At 29.5% G+C, this 25,907-nt stretch overlaps 6 non-coding genes across 6 annotated transcripts; all 6 read left to right on the top strand.

Annotated features, from left to right (window-relative positions):
* The first annotated feature begins 15,248 nt into the window (after positions 1 to 15,248).
* On the top strand, positions 15,249 to 15,347 carry LOC125819866 (small nucleolar RNA snoR1). The gene has a single exon (XR_007442498.1). It is a non-coding gene; the product is annotated as a small nucleolar RNA snoR1 (small nucleolar RNA).
* A 124-nt stretch (positions 15,348 to 15,471) lies between these two features.
* On the top strand, positions 15,472 to 15,604 carry LOC125819863 (small nucleolar RNA snoR77). The gene has a single exon (XR_007442495.1). It is a non-coding gene; the product is annotated as a small nucleolar RNA snoR77 (small nucleolar RNA).
* Positions 15,605 to 15,869: 265 nt separating this feature from the next.
* LOC125819865 (small nucleolar RNA Z103) lies at positions 15,870 to 15,977 on the top strand. The gene has a single exon (XR_007442497.1). It is a non-coding gene; the product is annotated as a small nucleolar RNA Z103 (small nucleolar RNA).
* A 4,979-nt stretch (positions 15,978 to 20,956) lies between these two features.
* Positions 20,957 to 21,053, top strand: LOC125819867 (small nucleolar RNA snoR1). The gene has a single exon (XR_007442499.1). It is a non-coding gene; the product is annotated as a small nucleolar RNA snoR1 (small nucleolar RNA).
* A 123-nt stretch (positions 21,054 to 21,176) lies between these two features.
* On the top strand, positions 21,177 to 21,308 carry LOC125819864 (small nucleolar RNA snoR77). The gene has a single exon (XR_007442496.1). It is a non-coding gene; the product is annotated as a small nucleolar RNA snoR77 (small nucleolar RNA).
* Positions 21,309 to 21,611: 303 nt separating this feature from the next.
* Positions 21,612 to 21,719, top strand: LOC125819853 (small nucleolar RNA Z103). The gene has a single exon (XR_007442494.1). It is a non-coding gene; the product is annotated as a small nucleolar RNA Z103 (small nucleolar RNA).
* Positions 21,720 to 25,907: the final 4,188 nt, after the last annotated feature.

Raw genomic sequence — 25,907 nt, 5'->3', positions numbered from 1 at the left:
GATGAATTGAAAAGAATTTTTTTTAATATTGAGACTGTAAATTATTGAAAGATTAAATATCTGCAGATTACTACAATCAAAGCGGGTTATGGATATATACATAAAAGGTTACATGCCTTTCTCTTGTTTGTTGTATAAAGATATGAGCATGATGAAGGAATCACATGCAAAAGTTTAGAATAAATATCAGTTGGCATAACCGATTGACCATTCTGGTTCAAATGTGATGCAAAAGAAATTGAGAATTCATGTGACTATATGTTTGAAGAAATAAAAGATTTTTCAAGAATTCTATTGTGTTGCTTGTTCTTATGATAAGATGATCATTGTACCAACTAAGATTGGGATTGTATCCCCTGAAATTATTTGGAACATATAAAAAGGTTAATATGGGCCCGTTCACCTGCCATGTGGACCGTTTACTATTATAATTTAATAGATGCATCTATGGTAAGATTGTTTGCTCAAATTGCTAAATTAAGAGCCAAAGTTTCAAACTATAACATTATGTTGATAATACTGGTTGGTTTAGCAGAAATTGTTTGCCTCCAATTATAGCTAGACCACTGATTATGAGAACAAATCTCTCAAATAAAATTTGGTATGAGATGAGTTTATTTAACATGTATGGATCAAGCCAACAAGTTTCTCCCATCACAATTGGTTCAGGAATCAAATAATTTCCATCTAAAAATTTGATGTGTGCACATATGATTTTATTGTTCCACCACGAATAAAGATGGATCCCCAAATGAGGTTAGGGGTAAATGTTAGATCCTAACATTAGGGAGAGATATGTTTAGCAACTGAAAATTATGTGTGGGTGAATTATCTAGATCCTCGTTAAAAATAAATGTGAACTTGAAGTTCAAGAGATAATTCATTTGCAAAATATTGCAAATAATTTGCCAGATGTATTTGCTGACCCAATATTTTAATTAAGCTGCAAATGCTCCGATAAATATTCCTTGAAGGACAAAGTCTATGGTACGCCAGAAGAGTGATAGACCAATTGATTCCAAACGTAAAACTCCTTGGGGAAGGAGAGGAGCAAATTATCAAAATGGTCATGATAATGAGGTAAGTGCTTTGAAAGAGGACTATGACATAACACTTCATAAAACCTTGGCAAAGGTTCAGGTACCTGAAAATGAAGAAAAATGAAAAGATCTCGATAAGTTATGTCGTATTGAAATCGATATCAAAATGATTGTCGACGGTATCTTTGATATGAAGTAGCACTCAATGTTATAAATGGTTGCGAGGATCTTAAATTCAAATATGTCATATAGTGTGGACAGATAAATGATTGGTCAAATAAAATGCACTATTCAAGTATATTTTGTTTCATTTAGAAAAGTGATGTTTTTGAACTTATAATTCATAGATCAAAATATATGTCAGTGGGGGTACAAATATGTGCGAAAGTACAACTGTAAGATATAAAGTACAGTTTGTACCTCGAAGCATAAAGGGTTTTCGCAAAAATCCTGACATTATTAAATGGAGATTATTCTCCAATGGTAGATGCAATGAGACTTGTTTCAGTCTAGCAATAGATGAAGTACTTGAATATGCATAATGAATGATTATTATGTCTAACTACACGATGAAGGTTATATCAAAATCCTTGAAGGATTTAAAATGTCTTCAATCAATTTCATTGAGTACTCAATGGTTTTGAGACTGCTTAACACAGATAAAGAATCTTTTTGATCTCATGAAAATTATTTTAAATGTCATGTATTAGTGCAATTGGTGCACTTATAGATTACTGGTTATGCAAAAGCTTGAAGATTATTTGATATACATAACGAAAATTATGTGAATGAATTGTCATATTATCATTCAAGTTATAACAAGAAACTAACAAGGCAAGTGACTCAACACATAGAAGATGTGTAATTTTCTTTCAGAAGAAAGGACGAGCTTCAATAAAATTGAAATGATCAATCTCCAAGTCAAAAATGATTTGATTATGTAGATGCATAATATTTATTTGATCTGCATAAAGATCGATCGCAAATGGACTATTTATTTACATATGGAGGCACACCAATAGTTTGGCGTTCAAGGAATCAAACATTAGTAATCACTTCTTCAAATCATGCAGAAATAATATTGATCGATGAAGTAAATCGGGAGTATGTTTGGTTGGAATCATGATCTATCATATTCAGAAAATATGTGATTTTCTTTTGAAAAGGATATTACAGGCACCATATACGAAAATAATATATAGCTCAATTGAGGGGAAGATACAATCAAAGGAGATCGGCCAAAACATATTTCACCAAAAGTCTTTTTCACACATGATTTTCAATAAAATGGTGAGATAGACGTTCAAAGACCCGTTCAAGTGATAATCTTGTAAACTTATTCACTAAGGATTGTCAACATCAATATATGAGAAGTTTTGATATAAGATTGGAATGCATCATCTCCAAGATATCAAGTAAAGTTTTTATCAGGAGGAGAAAAATACGTGATGTACTCTTTTTCTTAACAATGGTTTTATCCCAATTGGGTTTCCCTGGTAAGGTTTTTAACGAGGCAACAATCAAAGCGTATTAAAAGATATGTGTACTCTTTTACCTTCACTAGGATTTTTTTCCACTAGATTTTTTTCTAGTAAGGTTTTAACGAGGCATATTATCTATGGACATCCAAGGGGGAGTGTTGTAAAATAATATAGTGTGGATGTCCACTACACCAAGAAGTTACTACATAACCTCCTAACCTCCACATTTATGATCATTATTCTTGTAACCTTTCACCTCCATAACCTCCTCCATTATATTCATGTTTAATGTCATGTTTATGACTAACCTTTTGTATGTCTCTATGTTACACTATAAATAGAGGCATAAGAGTTCATATTGTATACACTTGAAGATTTGGTGAACACTTGAAAGAAAGAAAGTTATTTATATTGTTCCTCTTGTATTTATTCTTCTTGTCTTCATCTTTATATTGTTCTTTTGTTTTTAAGTTTTACAACAAACCTCTTAAATTTTGTAATTAAGTGATGCATATAGAAAAATATAACTGAAAGAATTTCTTTACAATAAAAATATATTTATTATAAATAATTGATAACTGAAGTGTTTATATTTAGGCACTAATGAGAAGAGAATTAAATATCATGTTTTAATATTCCGTAAAAAGTTTAAGAAATATTTTATCTCTTTTAAAGTGAAGAAAAAACTCAAAAAAAACACAAAAAAAAGATAAATAGGATTCCAGAACTTAGAGTGCGTCACATCATCATTTTTACGTTTCTATATATATTTAAAGAGAGAGATTGTTAATTTTACATTGATTTATAATTTTTATTAATAAGGTTACTTAGAAAAATATTTGAGATATAAGTTTGTTTTATTATAAATTATAATTGTATTAAATTAAAGTAAGAAAAATCTCAAAAAACCACAAAAAAATTAAATTATAATATAGACAAAAAATAGTTTTAAATTTTTTTTCTTTACATTAAGGAATGAAAGAAAAAAATAAAATAGGAATAAGAAACTCAAATAATGATAATCAAAGAAGTCAAAAAATAATTTATGTATAAAAAATATTAAAATATACCTTGAACTTTGCTAGAAGAATCATATATACCCCTAAATATTTTTTAAAAAAAATTAAAAGTCAAAAATATAAATTTAAAACTAATATTTTCACTTCCGTTAAATGAAGGGTATATGTGAGCTCATTTTGTAACGGTATGGGTATATGTGAGTCGTTTGTCTAATGGTAAGGATATATATGAGTCACTTTCATAACGAGGGCATATCAGCTCCAAATGGCAAAATTGAAGGGTATATCAGGCCCTTTTCCCTTTAATTTATGTGGATAAAAGTTAATGACCAATCCGTGAAGAACATAAACTAAAGACTAACTCATTATAGGATAACACATGTAATTAACTATTTTCTATTTTAATGGATATCAAAGTAGTTTTCGCTTGGTAAAACGAGAAAACATATATTTTATGAATGGCGGATAAAGTGAATCAAATAGCTTGTGTGTAAGTTTATTGTGAGCCAAAAGTATTTATTTATAGAGTGAAGTTATTTGGTTAAATTTTAAAAAATATAATGTTAAAACAACACAAATAATCTTAAATGAGTTGATCATCAATTTTTTACCCTAGAATCTTTAATTTGTCTACGACAGTATGACAGCCCCATCAAAATGGTATCAGAGCCAATAGAACAAATTACAAAATGATAAAACTTTTATGGTATTTTGATAAAAAAAAAATATTAGTAACCATACTAAAAGGTAATCAAACTAAATAAAGATCTCAAAGAAAAAATCATAGAACTCATAATGCATGATATATAAGAAGATGAATTTCAATGGAATTTATAATATTTGGTTATAAAGAAATAGTAGGAAATTACATGGATACATCTGATTATTATCTATCAGATTAAAATGAACTTAAAAGAAGCTATAGATTTATTAAATGACCCATAGAAAGGCATAAGCAAATAGCCTTAAGATATAATTAATAGAATTAGAAATTATATCTCTTGAAGAAAATATTCCTGGAAGAATTACAAATTTAATAGAAAAAACATAAAAATTTGACAAAAAAGTAGGTTAAAAATATATAAATGATCTCCTAGCGGAAAAATTTGCAAATAAAGGTTCATATCAAAAAGGAAGTCTTGATGAAAAACTCATTCATGACTTTTTGAAAAAATGAAGAAATAGAACAGTCTAGAAAATTGATTCTAGAAACAAAAATAGAAATCGAAACAGGAGAAAACCCTAAAAATGAATGAACTAGACGAACTAGTTTATGCATTAGAAGACCTTGATCTTTCAGATCAAAAATTAAAAGTTCTAATGAACAAAGGAGATACAGGAGGACTCCAAGGAAAATTCGAGATAGGGGATGGATCAAACTCCATAAAAGAAGAAATCTTGCAACAAGCAGATATGGAGAGAAATTTTGCACCTAAAGCGAAAAAGAATAAAGACTTCATGAGTCAATATCACAATAATTATAAATCAAAATACATGCCTAATAGACTCCCAACAGGAGATGTAGGAACAACCCAATTCTTGGATCTAAATTGTAAAAGAGAACCAGAAATAGATCTCGATATATGGTCTCAGAATATATTTCTTCTTTTTCTACTAGGAAAAGGAGTAAATTGCACAGATGAAGAAAAATATATCATTATGATAAATACTTTCACAGGAAAAGTAAGCAACTGGAACACAGGATTGTCCGATGATGCAAAAGGAATCATAAAAAATAATACCTTAGAAGGATTAAACAATCCCTTCAAGAAGGAATAAAAAATCTAGTACAATACATAGCAAATGAAATTTTGGGAGGCGAAGGGAGTACTTCGCAAAACAGAGAAAAAGTAAGAACATTAGCCAAAAAGCAACTAGAAAAATTGCAAATTTGCAAAATGAGTTATATTCAAGAATACACTTGTGAATTCGAAGAATATTACTATAAAATATTTGATAGTAGCAAAGAAATGCAATCATATCTTGAAAAATACTATAAAAAATTACCAGGCTTTTGGGCCAAATATTTTAGAGAAGAATATGCAAAAGAAAACATAGAAGGAGATACTCTTTGACAAAGAATATCTTTTCTAAATAATAGGCTTGGATAACTTTGTATGGCACATAATATATAAAGAAAAGCCAAACGAATCAATACACAAATTTATTGTTTGGATACAAATGCAACAACCCAATGGGGATGTGATAATCAATCATATAAAAAAAACAAAGAAGCTCAAGAAAGACTTAATCAAGCAAAAAAATATATCAAAACAAAACTATATACCTAAAATCGATACTATAGAAAGAAAAATAACTTTAAAACAACAAAGTCAACAGAAAAATGCAAATGTTATAACTGCGGAGAAGAAGGTCATAAAAGTTACGAATGTAACAAGAAAAGGGTAAGAATATCAAAAAATGATGGAATAGAAATTGATTCTGATTAGTATCAGTAAAATCAATAAAAAGTGATGACTTTTATGTAGAATTATATGAAGAATATTCAACCATCTCAGAAAAATTTGAATAAATGAATAAGGAAATGCAAAAGGAAGAAGACGATTCAGTTCAAATCCTGGAAGCTGGAGAAGATCAAAAGGGTTACGCCCTAAAGGCAACATTTGATGGAGAGATATTTAATAAAATTCAAGAATTACAATTAAATCACAAAACTGAGAATAATATATTTAGCAGAATGCAAATAATGTTTGCAAGAAATAAAATTTCCTATCATGAATATCAGGAAGTAGAAAAAGTAATAGAAATTACTCAAACAACAGGAAGACATAAATTAAACATGTTAACTAAACCAATGATCGAACAGATCCTTAGGAAAACTCCGGAAAAGAAAAGGAAAAAAAATGAATTATGTCCATTTAGGAGGAATTCAAATCCTAGTCAAATCGACCTTTAAAGAAGGGATCAATTGCCCTATTGTCATTAATCTTTCAGACAAAAGATTTATAAACGCCAGAGAAGAAAATCTTGGTATAGTTGAAGGTAACCTAGCTTATACCAAACTCCTATTTACATATTATTCAAGGTACTGTATTTCACTCAAAGATGCAGACTTTAATGATGCATTAAGTTTACATTTTCAGGTCAAAAGAAATGATCTGTTCAAACCAGATCATCACATTATGAGCATTTATTATCAAGCTCTATATACAGTAACAAACTCCAATTATGGGAGAGGTCATAAAAATAAAGAAATGATTGAAATTGATCAAGAATGTGCAGGAATAGCAAGGATTGTTGAAGTAGATATTCAACAGACACAGATTCCAGATGAATATGAAATTCGTTTTGGAAAAACACAAGAAATAGGAAGCTCATATAGCAATCCTAGACTTTCTTTAGAATATGGAAGAAACTTCATTAAGAAAACCATTTTCACTAGATATTCTAAAAAAAGTCTTGAAATTTCTAACCTTACTAAAATCATAGGAAGAATTTTTAATGGAATAGAATGAAAAATACAAGAAATCTTGGTCCAAACAAGAGCAACAGCCAACCATGTCAAATGTATTTTATTGGATGGATTACCAATACACAAAGGTACTCCTTATACCTATAAATTTTTTGAAAGAAATAACTTTAGTTGTATAAATATGATAGATTTGCCAATACAACTAGACATAATAAGAATAACAGTCCCCTATTATATTACAAATCACGAAAGTGATCATAATTTAATCTTACGAAACTTGTTCCTTAATAGTCTAGAAGACTATAGCATAGGAAAAAATGGGATAAAAATAAATTACAAAAATGAAACTTGTTTCATACCAAAAAATGCCTAAAGAAACATCTTTTAAGGTATCCGTTTTCATAGAAATAACCTTCTATGATACTAAACTAACAACTTGTTGTCAAATTGAGAATGGATTGGAAGCTAGTTTAGCAAAATCATTTTTGATAAAAAAACTAGAATATCAATAAAAAATCGTTTTGGAAAAAAACAAGAATTAGGAAGCTCATATAGCAATCCTAGACTTTCTTTAGAATATGGAAGAAACTCCATTAAGAAAACCATTTCCACTAGATATTCTAAAAAGAGTCTTGAAATTTCTAACCTTACTAAAATCATAGGAAGAATTTTTAATGGAATAGAATGGAAAATACAAGAAATCTTGGTCCAAACAGGAGCAACAGCCAACCATGTCAAAGGTATTTTATTGGATGGATTACCAATATACAAAGGCACTCCTTATACCTATAAAATTTTTGAAGGAAATAACTTTAGTTGTATAAATATGATAGATTTGCCAATACAACTAGACATAATAAGAATAACAGTCCCCTATTATATTACAAATCACGAAAGTAATCATAATTTAATCTTAGGAAACCTGTTCCTTAATAATCTAGAAGACTATAGTATAGGAAAAAATGGGATAGAAATAAATTACAAAAATGAAACTTGTTTCATACCAAAAATTGCCTAAAAAAACATCTTTTAAGGTATCCGTTTTCATAGAAATAACCTTCTATGATACTAAACTAACAACTTGTTGTCAAATTGAGAATGGATCGGAAGCTAGTTTAGCAAAATCATTTTTGATAAAAAAAACTGAGATATCAATAAAAATAACATATCAATGATTGGTATTACAGGAAATAAGGAACAACTATCACAGTCGAAGGAAAAGGTAGAAATAATTTTAGGATAAAAAATTGTTTCTATAAATAAAATACTTACCTATGATAAATTAGAAACAAATTTATTATTAGGTAATGATTTCCTACAACAGTTTCAGGATTATCATCAGACATTATATATGATAAGCCTTAAAACCCCTTGCGGACATTTTATCAAAGTCCCAAGAAAACAAAATCCATATAGTCTTGAAAAAGATAATGAAAATTATAAGAGAAAGTACTTAGAAAATCTAAGAAAAATCTCGTGTAAATGTCTTAATCTTGAACAGATTAAAGAAAATCTACAAAAAATTTATAATGAAAATCCATTAGAAAAATGGGAACGAAATCAAGAAAAGGCAACTTTAATACTTAAAGACCCTAGCATCATTATTAGAGGAAAACCCATGCTCTATAATGAAGAAGATAAAAATGAGTTTAAAATTCAACTCAAAGAAATTATAAAAGAAAGTACTTGGGAAATCTAAGAAAATCTACAAAAATCTTATGGTGAAAATCCACTAGAAAAATGGGAACGAAATCAAGAAAAGACAACTTTAATACTTAAAGACCCCAGCATCATTATTAGAGTAAAACCCATGCTCTATAATGAAGAAGATAAAAATGAGTTTGAAATTCAACTCAAACAATTAATCAACCTAAAATTGATTAAGATGAGTAAAAGTCCTCATAGCAGCCCATCATTTATGGTAAGAAACCATGCTGAGGTAATAAGAAGGAAAGCTCGAATGGTTATAAACTACAAAGAGCTAAATAAAAATTGCATATTTGATGGATATTTTATCCCAAATAAAAATAATCTCATAAACCTTGCAAAAGGAAAAACTTATTTTTCAAAATTCAACTGTAAAAGTGAATTTTGGCAGATAAAATTGGCAGAAGAATCCATTATGTTAATAGCATTTAGCACACCTTACGGACACTATGAATGGATAATAATGTCGTTCGGATTGAAAAATGCCCCACAAATTTTTCAAAGAAAAATGGATAAGATATTTTCCGAAAAGGAATTTTTAATAGTCTTGAGAGGGAATTGCTCGGATGGTAAGCACCCCTCACTTCCAACCCGAAGGTTGCGAGTTCGAGTCACCAAGGGAGCAAAAATGGTGGGAGCTCCTAGGGAGGGGTAAAAAAAAAGATATACTAATATGTTCCGAGACATATCAAGAACACCTTACGCATCTGAAAGAATTTTCAGAAATATATTTAAAAAATGAATTATTCTAATCCAGAAAAAGGCAGAAATAAATAAAAATGAAATAGAATTCTTAGGAATGGTTATTTCAAAAAATGGAATTGAGCTCCAAACTCATATCTCTAAGAAGATTGTAGAATTTCTTGATAAATTAACAACTAAGCAGGAAATACAAAGATTTCTAGGATGTCTTAATTATGCAGGAGGGTTTATTCCCGACTTAGTAAAGAAAAGAAATATATTGCAAAAATTGATAAGAAAATCAAATAGACAAGGATACACAGAGGAACACACACAATGTGTTAAAGAATTAAAAAAAATGTTCAAAATTACCAAAACTTAGATTACCAGATGAAAAGGATAATCTAATTCTACAAACATATGCCTCCGATTATCATTTGGGAGCCTTATTACAAACAGACCTAAACGAAATCTGCAGGTATACTAGCGGAACGTTTAATGAAGCAGATGTCAGGTACTCGACTAATGAAAAAGAGTTATTAGCCATTGTTAGGGGAATAAGAAAATTTTCAACTTTTCTTTTACCTAAACAATTTATCATCAGAACTGACAATGCTCAGGTATCAGGATTAATGTTTAACAAACTTCCTTCTGAGCCTCAATACAGGAGATTACATTGATGGCAAGTTTTGTTGTCATTCTATTCATTTAAAGTAGAATATATTAAAGGAATTGACAATTCTCTTGCAGATCTCTTATCAAGAAACATCCAATATGGACAATCGGACACTAATCCTGGTTAACAGGATCTACAAAAAGATGCAAAATGTGGAACAGTCCATATATGACAAAAGCCACAAGTTATTCAAAATTTGAGATGAATTAGCAAGCTTGTCAGAACAAGCAAGAATGATGCAGTACGAGATCAATCAACTCAGTGCTGAACAAGCAGATAACATGAGTGAATTTTTACTCTTCTGTGAACATTTGGATACTTGTCCAAAAAGGAATTCAAATCTAAAAGGGAATATCACTCCCAACAAAGTGACAGGAGATGTCCCACTAGCACCTAGTGCCATAAACATCTCAACGGTAAGCACGGATATGCCGAATCCTAAGTCTAAGGACGAAGGAAAATGCCGAGCAAATGAAAAATCAAAAGATGCTACTTCTTCGAAAGAGGAAAAAAGCACATCTTCAGTGAAAACTGAAAAAATTATCTCTGGGAAACCTGAAAGTAGCACTAACAGAGTTCCTTCAGGAACAAAAGTTTTTTCATCTTTTTAGGTGGGAAAGCAACATCCGAAGAAGAATATCTTGCATTCACAAGATATATCTATAATCTCCCAGAAAAAAAGTGGAGAAACATATGGAGTTCTAGGAACAACCAACTTGTTTCTACGAATCTCTATATTCCCAAACGGATCACCGGGCTTTACGGCTCAATTATTCGAATTTGGTTACTTAGATCGAGTTTAAACCAAGCCAGATTTACAGGAATTGTCCAAATTACCATTATAGCTGATAAGTTCAGTAAAAAATTGTGCACAAGAAAATGGTGTTTATTGCCCATTTTAGCATTTCAATGGAAAGTAAAGACTTAAGTATGTTTCCCAACAATCAATTACATAACAGTGGAAAAATTAAAAGACTTTAATGTCAAAGCCACTGGAGTTGATAGAAAACTCCCACATCTAAACAAGAAGTGGATACAAACCAGAAGAGCGTTAGGAATTAAGGCATTATACTTTATTCTTAAACGGTTTTATAATGAAGATTTCAAAGTCTTAGACCATGATCACAATTGGGTTTTGATGACAAAGGGAAAATTCAAGTCTAAAACACTAAAGGAAAAAATCCTTGACATTGAGCCTCACAGAATGAAAGCCTCTGAAGAAACATGGAAACTTGCCTGCAAGTTTCTTGACCATAAGCATTCGGTAAATGAAGCTGAATAAAATGTAAACATCAGGTAAAGATAAAGCAGCAACGTAAGCACTTACGTCATAAAGAAAGTGACAAAACGAGAATCTTATCTCGTAAAAAGAAGATAAAGAAAGACACATGGATAGATCACCTTATCTCTTCAAAGAAGAAAAGGACAAGCACATGGCATCTTATCAAAATGAATCTTATCTTGTCGGTCATTTCAAAAGACCGTCAAAGAAGGACTAGAGAACAAATTATGTAATAACTTAGGGAAGTCCCTACAAAAACAAAATTTGTAATTAGTCCTTCCTTCGATCTATAAAAGGAGAGGAAAAACACACTAAAGAGGCAGACTACATTTTCTTTGAAAAACCCATTAGAGAAAAATGATAGGTACCTTGAAGAGTGAGAAAGAACTTCTCCCGCCAGGGAAAAGTATTTCTTAATATGGTCTAGATATATGTAAAATATGTATGATTTGTATGTGAAAATAGTATTATGAAATAAACAGTTTGGTATATATACTTCTCTTCTCTGAAATTTTAAGAACAGTCTTAAAGTGAAGGTTGCGATCTTCAAGCCCTAAGGAGGAACAATTAGGAAGTAGCTGTAAGACTGTGGTCGTAGAGGTGAAAAAATTGTTCAGAGCCTAAAGGAGAACTGTTGCGATGGTGATAATGACTGTTCACAAAATAAAAAGAAGAAATGTATACACGCAAAACTCTGTATTTCATAGTTATATATATAAAAAAAAAAAAGAGATTGCTAATTTTACATTGATTTATAATTTTTATTAATAAGGTTACTTAGAAAAATATTTGAGATATAAGTGAGTTTTATTATAATTTATAATTGTATTAAAAATAACCATCATAAAAATGAAAAGTGCAGTGCTAATGAGTAATTAAATCCAAAACATCTAAAATGGAAAAGACATAAATTCTCTCATGAATTTGTCTCGAAAAGTCAGTTAAATGCTTAAACTGTTGTAAGGACCTATTACACACCTAATTTTATTCAAAGTGATATTAATACCCCTTAGAAGGTGACATGACACAGAAAGTGTCTTCACCTTCCTTAAGGTGCGTGAGAAGAAGAAAATTTATGTTAAAATGACAAGTTTAAACATGCAGCACTATTTTATTGGTAATTATATAATTAAGTATTATAATTTCTAATATAGGAGTATTAATTATGTCATTTTTTTTCTTTTTTTTCTTTTTATTGGTGACCCAAATTTCTTTAAAGCTTTTACATTTTAATTTTTTTTAAAGTTCTTCTTCTTTACAAATTCTTTGTCACCATTGATGATTTCTTCAAATATCCATCACTCTATCTTAAAAAGGAACTCTAAATAGAAGTAAAAAATAGTGGGGAGGATGTTGATTTCCACCGGAAAGTTAATAATTTTGACTTAAGGTTCATGATTTTTATTCGAACTCGCCGGAGGATTCACCGGAGAAGAGCACCGGAAAAAAATATGAGAAAGATAATGGTTTCTATTGAAAATCCTATGACATTTATGCATAAAATTCATGTTTCATTGCCTACATTTTTCAAAAATTCATGGAAGAAAATATTTTTCTATCTTTGTCTTCTTTATTCTTGCCGGAGCACCACCCACAACCATCACAATGTTATTTATGTCTCAAGCCATCAATAACATATTTGATTTTACACACAAAGAATACTAATGAAATGCTTGATTTTCATCTAGAATTATCAAGATTTCAAAAGAACTTTTACAGATCTGAAAGTTTTTATTTATTTCGCCGACAACAATGGTGTTGCCCACCCCCTATCGCCGCCGCCAACATCACTAAATTTCATAATCGTCTTATTGTCTCATGTTCTCTCTTCAAATTTCTTGTTTTCCCTTCAATTTATGAATAATGAAGAAGAAAGAAGAAATGAATTTTAAGAAGACAACAATGTAAGGTGGGAGGAGGAAGAAAGCCTAGGTTTCTACTTTTTGCAAAAGTCTAAGAAAATATTAAGCAAAAATAGTTTTTTTTTTTAAAAATAAAATCTTATATATGTGTCAAAACGCATGTATAACACATTTTCACACAAAGGGCGGGGGGTGGGGGGGGGGGTGGGGATATTAATTTCACTTTAAACAAGATTGAGTATGTAATAGGTCGTCATGATAGTTTAAACGTGTAACTGTCTTTTCGGAACAAGTTCAGGGGAAATTTATGTCTTTTCTCCATCTAAAAATATATTATTGATTTGTCCACTACTTATCTCCCGAATTAATAATTTTTCTAATTTAATTTAATTTGAATTATTATGATTCGGATTTCCATTAAGTGCAAACGACCTAACTTAAATTAAATACATCATGATCTTGCCACATATGTAAAATACATTCCTAAATTCTTGTCAAGTTTATGAGTATTTCAACACATCTCTCAATTTTTTTATGAAGAGTCTCTTGCTCCTACAAGAGTTTAAGACAACTTATTTGACATATGACGGATCAAGATTGTATTTTAAGTTTAATTAGTCAAGTAAAAAAATATTTTAAGATAATCAATAATTTGAAAACACAAATTCACAACAAATACACTCTGTCAAACAAACCCCAAGGATATGAGTTTGTTTGGAAAGCAACCAGGTGTTGAATTTGATGTTATTACTATGGTAGTAATTATCAGCCTAGTAATTACACAACCTAGAAATTACGCTAACCTATTTGATTGCAACGGTGTAATTACAAGTTTACTATCTGGTTGCACAAGTATAATCATAAGGTTATATTGAATCAAGAATACAAATTAATTATTTAAAATTAAAAAAAATATATTAAACAAATAAGGAGCTTTATAAATGATATTAAATTGAATATTTAAGATATATATTGTCTTTTAAAAATATATTAATTAATATACTGTTGTTCTTAACTAATATTATAAAAATAATTGATTTATATTTTCAATTTGGTATATTTTAATTAAATTAATCATAAAAACTAAAAGTACAAAATTTCTATGAACATTATGAAATGCATGTTTGACACAAAGATTAATATTATAAATATAATGTCAAAAAATTATAAAACATTTTTACAAAAAGATAATCAATCGAGTCTAACTTAAAAAAAATAGTTTGCAATGTAAAATATCTAGTCAATACTCTTAAAAAAATGAAGTGAAAATATAACATAAGTTCTAAATTCAAAACAAAAAATTTAACATAAAACTCTTATGTCAAATTTTAACATAACATACATAAATATGATTCAAAAGAAAAAGGAAAACATAAGTCCATAACTTTATGCAACAATGAATTCTGCTTTAATTTAAAAATTATAATACTAATAAAATTATACTAATAACTTTTTTTTAGATGATACGAAAAATTATATGGAATCACATAAAGTAAAGGTTGAGGATAAGAAGGAAATGAAATATAATTAATGAAAAAATATATCTAGAGAATATTAGAATAATAAAATAAAAAATAATTTAAAATAATAAAAATAAAAAATACATTAAAACGAAAAAAAGAAAAAAAAAAGTAATTAGTTTATAATTACACTATGTAATTATCAACAATTCACAACTCCTTTGTTAATTGGAGAGTGTAATTACACTCTATAAATTACACACAATTATCTGTTGATCAGGTAATTACATGACCAATCAAACATGATAGACAATATAATTATACTAAATTACACCAAATTCAATTATCAAAATAGTTCCAAACAGACCCTAAAAGACATTTCGCGATGGAATCTTGACTTATATACACACGGGCTTCATTCGAATGGTTTTGGGCTCACATTTGAAGCCCATTCAAAATCTATAAGAGCAGCATTTGCAATGAACAAAGAGAACACCAAACCCTAATTTGCGGCAGGATTATGCCTTAACCATTTAGCCATTCTGTTTTCTCCTTCCCCATTCTGTTTTTTAGCTTTTTGTTTGTTGGTTGTAGATTAATTGTTAGGGGCAAAGATGATGGTGCTTTTTTTTATTTCTGACACCTCTTGTATGAGAAGAAACTTCAAAAAGTTCTTCCTTGAGCACATTAAGCAAACCTCTGAGCCCTTCACAAAGTACATCTCTGTTTTTTTTTTTGGTCAATTTCAAATCACAGAACATATAAATTTCAAACTAGATCTGTTTTTTTCTTAGTTATTTTGCGTTTTGTGAATTTTTGAGTAGAAATTCAGGCAGCCCCCTTTTCTATAATTGATGGGAAGGGAGGTGTTACTCTGCTCGTAAATTGAATTCGTTTATGCTCTTCAGATTTGCTGAGATATATTTATATCGTTGAAGCTGGTCTAGTAAGCTTAAGCACAATTTCGATAATTGCTTTTATTATCAGATTATTAATACATGGATATAATATAATTGATTAGTTTAGTGCATTATTATTTCCTGTAATTTAAGAAAGGATTCAAGTTATATACTGTCATGTGATTTGATTTGTTATAAGATCTTGCTTATCATTTTTTCAAGATTAAAAATAAATACAATTTTAAGGAAGAAAGAATTTTTGAAATTGGGTGTTTAAAATAATTTGTCATTTCAGAGTTTTATTATGAATTTTTTGAATGATTTAGCTTATGGATGTGATGAATATTTCCCCAGATGATCGAAGCTGAAATAACTGAGCGCTTTTTAATGTATTTTCTCATCTTATGGGAAAATCCAAGCCAGATATTCTGATCCATATACTTGTAATATGTTATCTATGTTTTATGCATGTTTAGTGTTTGTTGAAATGTATCGATATACTGATTACCATTAATTTTTATATACAATGATCGTTCTGTATGAGCCGACACGATGTGTGTGTGTTTGGTATGGATTCGATGACTTAAATGTTTGAAAAATGTTTTCTAAATTAACTTTTTTTTAAAAAAAAATTAAAGAACATTTTTTAAAATTATATCCTTCAAATTTTTTTACCCTACTTAGAATCAGTACCCAACTATCACCATTCAAAAAAGAATTAAATTTTTTAAATGTTTTTTTTTTTAAAAAAAATTCAAATATATTTTTATCCTAATCACCAAAGTAGCCCTCCTCAAAAAAGAGATTAAAAATTATTCTTGAGAAGTGTTTTAAAAGTTAAGATTTTTTTTTACCTCTTCCAACTCTTACCACCTTATTCCCGCCTTCAAAAAAATTGTTTTTTAAAAATATTTCAAATTTTTTTCTTCTTTATTTTTACACCACCCCCAACAAGTCCACCCCCTCCCCGCCACCTCCATTAATTTTCGTTTTATTTTTAAAAAAGAATTATTTTTGGAAACTATTTCAAATTTTTAAAAAAATCATTTTTATGTCATTCTCACTACCCCACCACCCCATCTAGGCCTTCCTTGTCATTTTAAAAAAAAAAGTTTAGCTGATTTGCTCCAACTTTGAATTCTTTGATTGGGTGCCTGGGATTCATTTGGAACCCCATGCATGCAAATACAATATTGTATCCCATTGAATTCGGCATTCCAGACTCAATAGAATTATCAAAACTTTCATCCGAGGTCGTTTCGAGAAAAAGTGGATCTCATAACCAAGTACCATTTAAGCTAAAAATCACAAGAAGGCTCAAAATGAGACTAGAAGTCTAGGGAACTACATGAAAGGTTGCTCTAGACCAAATTTGACATTTCAGAACTAATCGTGCTAACAAAATTCTCTTTCGAGCACGTTTACCAAGAATGTTGATCAAAGTCAACTTTTGACTTAAGATTCAAAATTAAAATGTCTAACAACACAAACTCATATCAGAAGTCTCTAACCCAAACCAACCATGCCCTTGCCTAAAATGACCCTTTTGGAGAACCATTCAAATTTCAAATGCTCCAAAATATGAAACTTGCACCAAATCCAAACAAACGATCCGACGATCAAATTATCAGTCTCAGCAAGTCATAAATGACTTGTGGTCGCTATAGGAAAGCTTTAAACGCTGAAAAATTTGAAAAATGAAGAAAATGATTTGGATGGTCATTACAATTACGGAGTTCAAAATGAACATTTTTGTCTTTAATATTTTTATGTCTAGCTAAAAATTATTCAACAAGCATAACCGCAATTATAACTACAACAATTCTTTGGATCATACATTGATTTTTTTTTCTGAATATTATTAAATCAGGAAATGATCTATTGAATTACTAAATTATTGTTGTGATTTTTAAAATTATTATGTTATGTAGTGTATTTTTATCTTGTATTTAAATTAGGAAAAATTGCAGAAATCCACATTTTAGTTTACTTATTATCATTATCCTTTATAAGTTTTACAAAATCTCCAAAATCCCTCATTTTCGTGCATCAGATTAATGTATCTCGCACATCAGATTAGTGTATCTCGCGCATCAGATAGTGTATCATGTATAAAATGTACATCAGATTAGTATATCATTATAAAATATAATGTATCTTACTTAACGATTAATGTATCTCACGCATCAGATTAATGTATCAACGCTTATATTATTGTATCTGTTATGAGGGATTTCTGTAATTATAAACTTTTAAGGGATATATTGTAGTTTTGCCTTAAAAGTATGTGATTTCTGTAATTTACCCAAATTATTATGTTATGTATTGTATTTTTAGATTAAAATTTTCATCTTATCGTTTAAATTCTGTGCATTCTTCATAGTGAAAATTAATAGTCATATCAAATTATATCACTTAAAGTGACAAAAAAATTTTAAAAAATATTATTAATTCAAAAAAAATAGTATTTATTAAATAATGTATTTTTAAAATGTTATATTACATGTAAAAAGAATTATTAATATTAGAGATTTAATCAATAGTCTTATATAACAAATAATATGTTAATTACACAAAATAATAATAATAATATAATATTCAAAAAGTGAAATAGATTGTATGAATAGTAGTTCTCCAAATTTGGAGAATTACTATTCAATTCTTTATGACTGGAGAGTAGGGGTGTTCACGGTTTGGATAAAAACCGATCCAAATCGAAAAACCAAACCAAGCCGATTAAATAAATCGATTTTATTTAGGGTTTGGTTTGGTTTTAGATTTTTTAAAAACGAATAGTATTTGGTTTGGTTATGATTTTGTTCGAAAAAATCGAAGAAATTACCGAACCAAACCGATAAATAATATACATAAATTTTATTACTATACATACATAATATATTATTTTTATAAATAATTTTAAAGATCTTATATATATATTCATCAAAATTTATTTATAATTTACTTGTGAAAGTAAAAATGCACAAGGTGTGAGAACATTTATTATTGGTTTCATGTATATGAGTGTCTATGACAATTCTTTGTGAGATTGAAAATGTCGATGTCTCTTCCTTCTAGGCCAAAAATAAGTTTTTATTCATAGTAAATTCAACGATCCAAAGTTTCGTAATGTCAGTCATCTAAATATTTTTCGTTTTGAATGGATAATTGTCACTTTTTTTTTTCATGTTTTGAATGAATTATTTTGTTTAATTTTATGTATATAGTTAATAACCAAATCAACCCGAACCGAAAACCGATAACAATCAAATCGATAAATGTATATTATATTAGGTTTGGTTTGGTTTTGATAATTTTAAAACCGATTAAGTTGGTTTGGTTTTGGTTTTGACCAATAACCGACCCAAACCAACCCGTGAACACCCCTACTGGAGAGTAAAGGGTGAATTAGAGAGTGATTGGAGGGGTTGGAGAACTATTATTCATGCCCTCTATTTCATTTTTTGATAATTTAAATAATGTTATATTATATAGCATTTATAATTAATATATTATAAATTATTTATAATCATTAATTAAGTCTTTAATATTCGTAATTATTTCTTAATGCAATATATTTATTATATTATTTTTAATTTTACATTAATTTATAATTTTTATTAATGAGGTTCCTTAGAAAAATATTTGAGATATAATCTAGTTTTATTATAATTTATAATTGTATTAAAAGAACAACCATAACAAAAATGAAAAGTGCAGTGCTAAATGAGTGATTAAATCCAAAACATCTAAAAATATATTATTAATTAGTCCACTACTTATCTCTTAAATTAATAATTTTTCTAATTTAATTTAATTTGAATGATTATGATTCACATCTTTATTAAGTGCAAACAATTGAGGTTTAACTTAACATAAATACATCCCTAAACTTGCCACATAGATGAATTACACTCCTGAATTCTAGCCAAGTTTATAGATGTTTTTAACCGTTGTCTCAATTTTTTTTTATTAAATGTCTCACGCTCCTATAAGAGTTTGAGATCACTTGTTTGTCATATAACATATTTGAAGTATATTTAAGTTCAGTTAGTCAAGTAAAAAGATATTTAAAACTGTCAATAGTTTGAAAACGAAACTAACAATTACGCCAAATTCAAAAGATATTTTCATTACTTTTCTCTAATTTTTCTAATATACTTTACCAAACGACCCTAACGATATTAAAATGCATTTATCGTGGAATCTTGACCTATATACATACGGCTTCATTCGAATGGTTTTGGGCGGAAAAAACTTATCTGCACCGGGTGTATACACCAAACTAATGCAATTTTCATTATTATGTGATTTAATGAAGTAAAATACATGTTAATTACTTTAGGTTAAGTAAAATGAACTATAAATTTAAACACATGACATATATGTAGGGGTGTTCACGGGCCGGTTTGGATCGGTTATTGGTCAAAACCAAAATCAAACCAACTTAATTGGTTTTAAAATTATCAAAACCAAACCAAACCAAATATAATATACATTTATCGGTTTGATGGTTATCGGTTTCGATTTGGTTTAGTTCGGTTATTCGGTTATTAACCATACACAAAAATAAAAGAAACAATTCATTCAAAATGTGAAAAAAGTGACAACAATCTATTCAAAACGAAAAATAGTTAAGATAACTTAAATTATTGAACTTTCGATCACTAATTTACTATCAATAAAACTTTAAAATTCACTATATTTGCCTAGAAGAAAGGGACAATAACATTTTTAGTCCACAAAAAATTGTCATAGACACTCATATACATTAAATCAATAGGATAAATGTTTTCATTTGGGGATTTTTGCTTTCAATAGGTAAATTATAATTTTTTAAAATGAAAATATATGTAAGATCTTTAAAATTGTTTATAAAAACAATATATTAAGTAGGTATATTAATAAAATATATGCATATAATTCATCGGTTCGGTTTGATTATTTCTTCGATTTTTTCCGAATAAAATCATAACCAAACCAAATACTATCGATTTCAAAAATCTAAAATCAAACCAAATCGAACCCAAGTAAAATCGGTTTTATTTTATCGATTTAGTTCGATTTTTCAATTTGGATCGATTTTTATCCAAACCGTGAACGCCCCTACATATATGTATTGAATTGGTATATACACCGCGGTAAGTTTTACCCGTTTTGGGCTCACATTCGAAGCCTCAAAGCCCATTCAAAATCTATAAGTACAGCATTTACAGTGAACAGAGAAAACACCAATCCCTAATTTGCGGCAGGATTATGCCTCAGCTATTTAGCCACCACTGTTGTCTCCATCCCCATTCAAATCCAAATTTTCTCTAGATTTTGGAATAGGAGCTTTATATTTTCAATTTGTTATATTTGAGACAGTATAAGTGTTATTTTTAGCTTTTTGTTTGTTGGTTGTGCATTAATTGTTAGGTGCAAAGATGATGGTGCTTCTTTATTTCTGACACCTCTTGTATGAGAAGAGCCTTCAAAAAGTTCTTCCTTGAGCACATTAAGCAACCTTCTGAGCCCTTCACAAACTGCATCTCTATTTATTTTAATCTAAATTTCAAATCACAGAACATATTATCTTCAAACTAGATCTGTTTTTTTCTTTGTTATTTTGCGTTTTGTAATTTTTTTAGTAGAAATTCAGGCAGCCCCCTTTTCTATAATTGATGGGAAGGAGGTGTTACTCTGCTCGTAAATTGAATTCGTTTATGCTCTTCAGATTTGCTGAGATATATTTATATCTTTGAAGCTGGTCTAGTAAGCTTAAGCACAATTTCGATAATTGCTTTTATTATCAGATTATTAATACATGGATATAATATAATTGATTAATTTAGTGCATTATTATTTCCTGTAATTTAAGGAAGGATTCAAGTTATATACTGTCATGTGATTTGATTTGTTATAAGATCGATCTTGTCATTTTTTGTTCAAGATTAAAAATAAATACAACTCTGCTCCTCCTATTATATAGTGATGTGCTTAAATTTTAAGGAAGAAATATTTTTTGAAATTGGTTGTTTAAAATAGTTTGTCATTTCAGAGTTTTATTATGAATTTTTTGAATGATTTAGCTTATGGATGTGATGAATATTTCCCCAGATGATCGAAGCTGAAATAACTGAGCGCTTTTTAATGTATTTTCTCCTCTTATGGGAAAATCCAAGCCAGATATTCTGATCCATATAGTTGCAATATGATTATTTATGTTTTATGCATGTTTAGTATTTGTTGAAATGCGTCGATATACCGATTACCATCAATGTTTATGTACAATGATTTAGTTCTCTATAACTCGAATTAAAAAAAAGTTATTGGTATATCAATAATGGATTATTGGTTTAACTGTTTTGATAATCGTTTTGATTTTTTTGGTTATTGATTCTTAACGGTTTCATGTTATTTCTTAACGGATTAATCGATAGCCCGATTGGAAATTAAATAATTATATATTTATACTATTTTGTATATAAACTCCTTGACATAGAATTTGGTTTCTTAGTTTTTTTTTTGGTTATTTCAAACTTTTGGTTATTTTATGACATAAAAATATTTGATTTTGAACAAGATGTAACTTGTGAATTCTGCATGGTTCATTTGATTTGTCACATTATTTTCAAGAGATTTTTAATGTTTTTTAAATTTTAGTGGTTAAATCGATAAGCGATCGATTGATACGCAACCCTACAATAATTTTTGTGCGGAGCCGGTACGATATGTATATACCATTTCTGCTTGTTGGTTTGTTAGCATTTTAATATTAATATTTTAATATATTAATTTGCTATATTTGGAGTTACAAGAATGCTGAATGTTTCAGCAGTTAGTGGGCATATATCATTGCTGCCGTTGGTAGTCATTTGTGACTAATTACTCACTTTGGTTACTCACTGTGCATGTGTTTTATTGCCCATTATTTGGTGGTTACAAAACGTTCAACTTGAGGTTGCCGTTAGTGGCAGAAGGTGGTCATTTATGACCACTAATTCTTTTCATTACTTCTCCATTATTTTTTGTAATCTATGTAACTGCTAAGACCATTATCTTCACTATTTACTACACCATTTATCTTCCTATTCATTGCTAGGAAGACTTCTTCTAGTATAAATAGTGATGGTCTTCATTTGGTTTGTGACACACAACATATAAGGAAAAATATAGTGCATAAAGTTTGTCAAAAAGAGAGTTTTTATTAGTTGAAGGGAGATGTTCTTTTTGTGGAGCTTTGGACTCAACTCTTATCCAGAGTTGTTGAGTTATATTTTGTGAAGGCTGTTGTATTCTGGAGGGGACAAGTCAAAAAGGACTATTGCTGGATCGGTGAAAAACATTTGCTGCAGTGAGCTTGAATCTCCTTAAAGAGAGCGAGATATTTGCGCCTCAGCCTGAAGAGATTTATTTCTTCATTTTTATTTTCAATTGTAATCTTGTATTTTTGTTATCTAATAAGGTTTTCACTAACAATTTTAAGGAGAATTCACCATGACTAAAATTGAAAAAAGCGCGGATGTTAAGATGGGAGACCTTAACAGGCCATTTCAGTTCAATGGTAACCATTTCAAGTGATAGAAGTGTAAAGTACTTTTCTACTTAAGTCTTCTCAATGTTTCTTATGTGTTAATTGAGAAGAGTCATAATAAAGTTGAGGACACCTCCATGGATGATGATAAACTTATTTCTTATCATAAGAAAGTGGAAAAGAACGACGCTGAAGAGGCAAGGAGCCAAGATGCATTTTTACAAAAAGAAGAGAGCACCATCACAACGAAGGTAAATTTAATTACTTCAAATAATGCTACTCTTGAAACTCATAAAAATACTTCTTTGAAGCCTAAGAAGAAAAAAATTAAGAAAAATAATAGTAGACCTCCCAAGAAAAATAATTGTGAAAATAACCAAGCACAAAATCAACAAGTTCAAGATAAGGGACCGTGCTTTGTTTGTGGCAAGAGTGGGCATATTGCTCGACTTTGCAGATTTCGAAAATGTGATCCTAATCCTTAGGCAAACATTACCGAAGAACCTTTTGTGGCGGTGATTACCGACATAAACATGGCTGAGAGTGTTGATGGATGGTGGGCTGATTCTGGTGCAAACCGTGATGTTTGTTATGACAAAGACTGATTTAAAAAATATACTCATTTTGAGAAGCCCAAAACAATCATACTTGGTGATTCTCACACAACTCAAGTGCTTGGAACGGGAGATGTCGAATTGTGTTTTACTTCTGGAAGGGCATTAACTTTGAATGATGTACTTTATACTCCTTCTATGAGGAAAAATTAGATATCTAGTTTTCTTCTTAATAAAACAGGCTTTAAACAAATCATTGAATCTGATCAATATGTAATAGTGAAGAAGGGTATTTTTGTGGGAAATGCGTATGTATGTGACGGGATGTTCAAACTGAATATTGAAAAAAATAAAGCTTCTACTTCTGTTTACATGCTTTCTTCTACGAATTTTTGGCATGCTCGTTTGTGTCATATTAATGACCGTTATGTTGGAATCATAAGTAGTTTAGGATTAATCCCAATGGTTAAAAAGAATTTTGAAAAGTGTGAGGCTTGTAGTAAAGCCAAAATCACTAAAAGGCCTCATTTTCAAGTTGAAAGAAAAACTGATTTGTTAGAATTAGTTCATACTTATATTTGTGAACTTAGTGAAATTTTAACTCGTGGAGGTAATAGATATTTTATCACTTTCATTGATGATTTTTCTAAGTTTACATATGTTTACTAGATGAAAAATAAAAGTGATGCTTTTGAAAATTTCAAAACTTATCTCCATGAGGTTGAAAATCAGTTTGGAAGAAAAATAAAAAGAATTAAAAGTGATAGAGGCCGTGAATATGAGTCAAATGAGTTTAATTCTTTTGTTAGATCATTGAGAATAATTCATGAAACTACTCCTCCTTACTCTCCTTCATCTAATGGAGTAGTGGAAAGGAAAAATAAAACTATGGCTGAATTGACTAATGTCATGCTTATTGAGTCACATGCACCTTTAAATTTTTGGGGTGAAACGATTTTAACTGCTTGTTATATTTTGAATCGTGTGCCCCATAAAAGGTCTAAAGTTGACACCTTTTGAATTGTGAAAATGTTACAAGCCAAGTTTGAGATATCTAAGAGTTTGGGGTTGTCTAGCCTTTGTGAGGCTAATGGATCCCAAGATTACAAAATTGGGTAAGAAAGTTACTACTTGTGCTTTTCTTGGTTATGCTTCAAATAGTATAACCTATAGATTTTTTAATCTTGAAGATAATATTGTGATAGAATCAGGTAATGCTATTTTTCATGAAAATAAGTTTCCTTTTGATTCTAAAAATAGTGGGGGTCAAAAGATTGAACATACTATTTTGTCACTACCTAGTTCTTCTACTTCTACTTTAAAATATAAAGAAATTGATGATTTTGAGTTAAGAAGAAGTAAAAGAACTAGAGTAGAAACAGATTTTGGTCATGATTTTTATGAGTTTGATGTTGGAGATGACCCTCTCACTTTGAAAGAAGCATTATCTTCACATGATTCTATATTTTGGAAAGAGGTTGTAAATGATGAAATGGAATCACTGATTTCTAATAAAACTTGGAAGTTTGTTGATTTACCATCGGGTTGTAAAACTATTGGTTGCAAATGGGTCTTAAGAAAAAAGTTGTAACCGGATGAATCTATTGACAAATACAAGGCTAGGCTAGTTTAGCCTTAGAAGAAGTCGTGTCCGCCCCCGGCATCTGCAACGTCCTCCTTTGATATTCTAATCTGGGAGAACTAAAAGACTGACCCATTCGGTGACTTTCGGGGTCGCCCTCACTAAACCAACTTGAATTTGAACTACGATTCAAATCAAGTCTTACCGAAGACGAAACGAGGAAGGCAGCTACAGAGCAGTAGATAAGGAAGAGATTTAGGCAACTTAATTGACCTACCGGACTCTAAAGAAAGGGTACCACTTATTTGGAAACTCGAAACTTGCCGGTTTCCAAGTGAAACTCAATGCTACTTTAACACAAGGGTGCAAAATGTTTTAAACAACTAGAAGGCCTAGAATTTTTTGATACTTTTTCACCGATAACAAGAATTACATCCATAAGACTTTTAATTGCTATGACTGCAATTTTTTATTTGCAAATTCATCAAATAGATGTAAACATTGTTTTTTGAAATGGAGACCTAAATGAGGAAATTTATATGGATCAACCCGAGTCTTTTGTTGAAGCAGGCCAAAAAAGCAAAGTATGTAAACTTAGTAAATCCCTATATGGCTTGAAATATGCACCTAAGCAATGGCATGAAAAGTTTGATTCTTGCATGATTGAAAATGGTTTTAAAACAAATAAGTGTCTGATAAGTGCATATATCATAAGTCT

This window comes from Solanum verrucosum, unplaced genomic scaffold (assembly GCF_900185275.1).
Source record: "Solanum verrucosum unplaced genomic scaffold, falcon-dt-bn FXZP01000239.1, whole genome shotgun sequence".
Classification (NCBI taxonomy): Eukaryota; Viridiplantae; Streptophyta; class Magnoliopsida; order Solanales; family Solanaceae; genus Solanum; species Solanum verrucosum.
The sequence above is the reverse complement of the archived record's forward strand: the minus strand, read 5'-3'. Positions and strand labels throughout refer to the sequence as shown.